The following is a 6,337-nucleotide window of genomic DNA, read 5'->3' on the forward strand; positions in this document are numbered from 1 at the left end:
AAGTCCTTGTAAGTAACCTTTTGTGGTTAGAGTAACATTTGTTGTCCTTGGCAGACAGTTTTGAAAACAAAGTGAAATAGGACATTGATGAGGATGACAATACATTCCAGTTTCATCCTCTACAGAAACAAGTTGGGATTGAACATGTCTATCGTAGTGTTGCCTAGGGGTACATTAGGGGCACCCCTAAATATAAAGATACTTGTCCTTCTAGAAGTAGATACATGGATAAGCCAGATCAAATGTATTTTTTCCGTTAGTTCAGATAAATTTTTTCAAAGTTGATTTGGAAAAAAAAAACCAATTCCTTCAAGCTAATGTCTTTTCAAATATGGAAGTGACTGCTTACAAATGGTAAGAATTCTGCCAATGTATTTTGAATTACATATTTTTGAAAAATAATAACAATTTTGTTCAAAAAATAAGTATAGTGCTTACTATGTTCATTGGTTTTCTTTAGTTACAAGAATTTGAAGCTGCCATTAAACAAAGAGATGGCATCATAACCCAGCTCACTGCTAATTTACAACAAGCAAGAAGAGAAAAGGATGAGACAATGAGAGAATTTTTAGAGTTGACAGAACAAAGTCAAAAATTACAGATTCAATTTCAGCATGTAAGTATTACTAATAGAACAAAATTTATTAGTTTTTTAGTAATACTAAAAAAATTTTTCACTTTTAAGAACAAGTGTGAATTTGTCAAAAAGCCATTTGCGTATTAATCATGTTGGAAAAGCTAGTTGAATATGTGTTATGTCAACCAGGAATTTAATTCATACTTCTTGTGTTGCTTTCTGCTACTGTTTTATCTGTACTTCTTTCCTGTCTTTTTTGAAATCCTACAAAACCTTATAAGGCTGATTGAGAGAATTTTTGCAGAAATTAAACTGTAGTCACATCCTACTTTTGCCAGTGCTGGTATGGTTTTATTTTAGTTAGTTTCTAAAATGGTAACTAGACTGAATATATTCCATTTACCTTTAATTAGAGCCACAGTAATCTAATTGCATTAATCAGGGTTTCTGATGGCAAATAACAGAAAACAATTTGAAATAGTTTAAGCAAAACAGAGGAATTTAGTGTAATGATACAGGCTTGTCTTACAGAACTCAAAGACAAAAACACAACCAGGCCTCTGAAAGGGACTAGAACTAGAAACTGGAAAGTCCTCGGGAACCCAGGAAATACTGTTTTTTAGGCCTCACGTCTCTCTGCATGTCTTCCTCAGTCATATTTCTCTTAGGAGATCTCCTTTCTCTGCTGTATCAAGGGAAAGATAATATTGTTTCCTTGTAATGTGCCTATTATTACCCAATCAGCCAGGGCAGTATGTTTGCTGGGATTTCAAGCCTGTGAAGCCAGGGAAGTTCCCAGAGAGCCATTGTGGGCTGAGTAGTACCCTAAACGATATCTATTAGTATTCTCTAAGGCAGTCACTTCAGAAATTAATGTTTTGATGTTTCTTTCTGTTTTCAAGTTACAGGCTAGTGAAACTCTGAGAAACAGCACTCATAGTAGCACAGCTGCAGATTTACTACAAGCTAAACAACAAATCCTTACTCATCAACAACAGCTGGAAGAACAAGACCATCTATTAGAAGATTATCAAAAAAAGAAGGAAGACTTCAAAATGCAAATTAGTTTCTTGCAAGAGAAAATTAAAATATATGAAATGGTATGTTTATTTTAAGGATGTCATCCAACTTATAGCAGCTTTGCAATTAACTTTAAAGCTTTAATGAAAGTGTTTATCTTTTTGTTATTCACGTGAATCACAAAATTTCATAATTAAAACAAACTCTTTATGTAAAATAATTTGTTTCAAAAGCAAATGTGAATCTTAGTCATAAGAGTTTTTAAGTAATACTCGTTACTGAATTCCATAAAAGTGATCAACCTATGTTAAACTGAATTCACAGGAGGATCTAAATTTATAATTAGAGTTTCTGTCCTTTTTTGTCATCTAAAGGTATTTCCACTTATTTTAGCCATCATTGTGAAATTCTGAAAATATTTTCACAACAAAATGAAATTTTATGGATTTATTTAGGAAAAAATAAATGCAGTCGATTCTCTTTATTCGCGTGACTTATGCTCTATAAAGTGGCTAGGAAGACTTATTTAATTTAGCAAGTAAGTGCTTCTGTGGGGGGAATATATATATATATATATGTATCTCAGGTTATAATCTTAAATCCTAAAAACAATTCATCCTGGTAGATTTATTTTCTTTATTCTTTAAAAGAGAAATTGAAGTTCAGAAGTGACTAGCCTGAGGCTACCCTGCTAACAGATGCCAGAGTTGGGATTCAAATCCTGTTAACTGGCCCAGAGCCAGACCTTCTTGCACTACACTTCACTGCCTCCTACGGTCTCTATCCTCTGGTCTTTTCTGTATGAGAGCTGAAACAGGCCAACTGTAGTTGTTTTCTTTGACCTCAGCTGGAAACGTGTGCCCAGCAACTAAAATTTTTTTGTCACTCTGTCCATGTTTACAAATGACTGTGAAAGCACCATGAGTATTGATTTTGGGGTTACAAATAAATTTTAACAAGAATTCACAAATAAGAAATCTGCAAAAAATAAGGATGGATTGTACATGTAATATAGTACTTTTTATAAACGTAAGAGGTTCTTCTGTGAGAAGTTGAGTAATTACCAAGACAAGAATATTGTTTGGATAATAATAAATTAGCATTAAGTGTTTACTCTATAACAGGCAATATTCAAAGCATCTTACACATGTTAACTTATTGAATCATCACCACAACTTTGCGTAATAGAAGTACCATTATCACCCCTATTTTACAAGTAAGAACACTTGCAAGACAAAGCAAGATGAAGTAAATTGTCCACATACCCAGGTAATAAGTTGACAGACAACCTAAGTTTGAACTCTCATTCTGATTCCGGAGACTGCTTTTGGAATAATAGGAAATGCACAAATTAAAGACATTGAAATTATGAAAAAGACATGCTTTACAGCTAAAGTAATTTAAAAATTATTAGGTAAATCTTTATAGGATATCTATTTAGTAGCAGGCCCTTGCAAGAGACATAGTGATACTTAGAATTGTACTTTCCTTCACTAGAACTTATGGTTTAGTAGGGGAGCTTTGGCATGTGCACAAGAAACCAAAAAACAAGGATAAATGTAGGTAAAAAGTGTTTTGAAGGTTCTGAGTAGGTCTGGCTTCATGAGGGAAGATACTCAATGTAGGCTTTTGGGAGGAGGTGATACTTGAGGGAGGTCAGTAAGTGGGAACAGTCCCTTTTTAATTGTATTTTGCTTCTCCAGCAATTAGAATAATGTATGGAACATAGTAACTACCCAACACTTACTTGGTAGACAAGTGAATAAGTGGTGAATCTCAACTGGTAGAGATGGAGAAGACAGTTTAGACATGAGTGTGGAGTGGACATAAAGACCCAGGCGGAAACATGTTGAAAATGGGTAGAGAGCAAAAAATAGTGTAATTGATCTAGAAAACAATAATCTTTGAAAATGAGTCTTTCCAGGAGGTAAGAGTAGAAATATAGTCTTGGCCTCGGTAAGAAGAGCTTGGAAATTGTATTATATTTATTATATTCAGTAGACAGCATAATTTGAGATTATTTAAAATTCAAGTAATTCATTTTAGTCGGGGAATAACCGTCGTTTATTTGAATGTTAGCAAGAGTACTTTTATCAGTCTTTTTCATTATATATGTTTTAATTACTCATTTTTTAAAAATTAATCTTTCATGAATAGTAGTTCTCTCAGAGCAGCTGAGGAACTAAGGCATTAGGGTCACAATTGAAACTGTTTTAGTCCCCTAGACAACTGTATTGATGGTCAGAGCTCATTCTCATTGGCCAAATCCTCCAGACTTCCCATGGTGCAGTAGGCACAGGCAGGAAGTATGTTATTCTCCACATTCTCAGGTGTATTTCCAAAAAAATAGAGGGATTGTGACCTCAACTATAGGGCACACAGAATAAGTGGTTTAAAACCATGTACTATGACATATGGGTACTAAGAAAAATAAACCATGAATTTATAATGTTTAATAGTTGAATGAAGAATTGTTTCTTGTTTGTAATTATATCAGGTGTTGGACAATTTTGAATTAAGTGATACTGTTAGCTTCCCCCCACCTGTAGAAAATTAGGAAATAGAAAAGTTAGATTTTGTGACAGCGTTAACATTTTTCAAAACTAGTTACTTATTTAACAATTTAACTGGAATTGACCACCATGAACTAATTTTACTTTCTAATACTTATTTTCCAAATGCCTTGGAGATTTATTTTTAAGATATAAACATATTTGTATATAGAACAATAAGAATAAAATACCTCAATATACAGTATTTGTTTTATTTTAGCCTCAAGCATATTCTTTGAGATAGAGAAAATAATATTCTCTGTTGTGCAGATGAAAACACTGGGATTAAAAGATTCAGCTGACTTACTAATGTCATAGTGTAGTGCAGAAATTGAAGGAGGCTCAGTACTTGGTAATAACACATGGTAACATTGATGGAATATGTGACACCAAAACAAAGGTGGTAGAATTTCACTAAAGAGGCTGCACAGGACAGCATTCATTAGCTTGGTTAATTTATATAGCGTAGAATCTGGCCTTCGATTTATAGGCTCAAAAGTCTGTTTTTATTTTTCCTTTCAACTGAGACTTGAGCTATCTCAGAGGAGAACTCAGATTTTCCAAGTTCAAGAGACTAATGTTTAAAGCTTGAATAAAATTATTAATTTATAATGAGAAATAATTATCACAGGGACCTATATATTTTAAGTTTATTGGATTTTATTTTCTTTCCATGGACAAATGAATTTAAAAAGCCAAGTAATAATTAGTTATTTAGTAAGCATTAGATCAAAGGATGTTAAAGGAATCCGATATCCAGTGGCATTAGGCTGAGATAACCTGATGTATTTATCTCACAATAGAAATGGTCATGCCTATATACTGGAATTCTTAAATGCTGTTTGCTACAATGCCCAGACATTGCTTTCTACTTTAGGTATGGTTTTTCTAGAGAGACCAGAATTGTCAAAGGTTAATGGCACCTTGGTCCCCCTTACTCAGACTATACTTGAATAGGCACTGCCAACATTTCCCTCTAAGGCTTTTCTTTTTCTAGTCTTTGACATTTTCTCTTTAGATATGTTATATATTCATTCAAGATGTCTTTAAGTTCTCTTTGACTGGGACTCCTCTCTCCTTAAAATAGTTTTACCTACCTACTTACATTCTGGTCCATTCTGTGGAATTTATCTATTTCTTTGTTTGGGAGACTACAGCCTTTAACTACTTACAGAGGCAACTAAGTAACTGAGCCAGGACTTTGAGCCCAGAGCTTTTGCTGACTATCCTGAAATAATTGTGATAACAGATATGCCTTGGCCTATGTATAGGCTTAGCCTTATCTCAATTCCAAAATAGAGTCCCAAATAGGAACTAAGGAAAAGTATCTGCCTTACTTTCAAATTTGAACCAAAAGTCTAGGACCAAGTTGATATGCCATACTTGGTATAGTTATCTTAAATTTCACGTGAAGTTCAGCCACTTAATTATTGCATATTCCTAAATTTCTGATTAACTTAAGAGCCCAAAACTGAAGTTAAGGCAGACCCACAGGAATTTGTATTTGCTATTGTTTTCCTCTTTTCATAGCACTCATCTATGGAACATGTTCAAGTTACCAGAATACATGGGAGGAACCTTGATTTATTTTTAAGACATCTTTCTGAAAGTGTCTTGATCATATGTAGTACTTTAGCTATTGAAAATACTAGGCCAGGTTCACACCTGGAATTCTAGCACTCTGAGAGGCCGAGGCAGGAGTTCAGGACCAGCCTGAGCAAGAGCGAGACCCAGTCTCTACTAACAATAGAAAAAATTAGCTGGGCGTGGTGGCACACACCTGTAATCCCAGCTAATCCAGAGGCTGAGGCAGGAGGATAGCTTGAGCCCAGGAATTTGAGATTGCAGTGAGCTATGATGATGCCACTGTACTCTAGCCAGGGTGACAGAGCAGGACTCTGTCTCAAAGAAAAAAGAAAATACTAAATACTTAGAATGTTGATCAGTTAATAAGAAGAATGAAAATATAATGATTTAGAGACATCTAAATCAGACTGGATTTTTAAATTAAAATTTTTGATCATAGTAATGTAAGATAAATTTCTTCCAAGAAGGCCAAAACTGCTATAGTGTTTGCTCATAAGTAATGTTGAATACACAAGTTCTAGATCTCGTTGTCATGGGAAAAATTGAGGGGCAGGCCTGATAGTTACTTTTTATAGAATTATTTAAAAAGGAGTCTTTTATC

At 34.1% G+C, this 6,337-nt stretch overlaps 1 protein-coding gene across 1 annotated transcript in view; it reads left to right on the forward strand.

Moving 5' to 3' along the window:
- AKAP9 (A kinase (PRKA) anchor protein 9) overlaps nt 1–6,337 on the forward strand; it is a 221,395-nt gene that overhangs the window by 49,494 nt on the left and 165,564 nt on the right. The gene's annotated exons all lie outside the window — the stretch shown is intronic.

The sequence above is a fragment of the Propithecus coquereli genome, unplaced genomic scaffold (genome assembly GCF_000956105.1).
Source record: "Propithecus coquereli isolate 6110/MARCELLA unplaced genomic scaffold, Pcoq_1.0 Scaffold508, whole genome shotgun sequence".
NCBI lineage: Eukaryota > Metazoa > Chordata > Mammalia > Primates > Indriidae > Propithecus > Propithecus coquereli.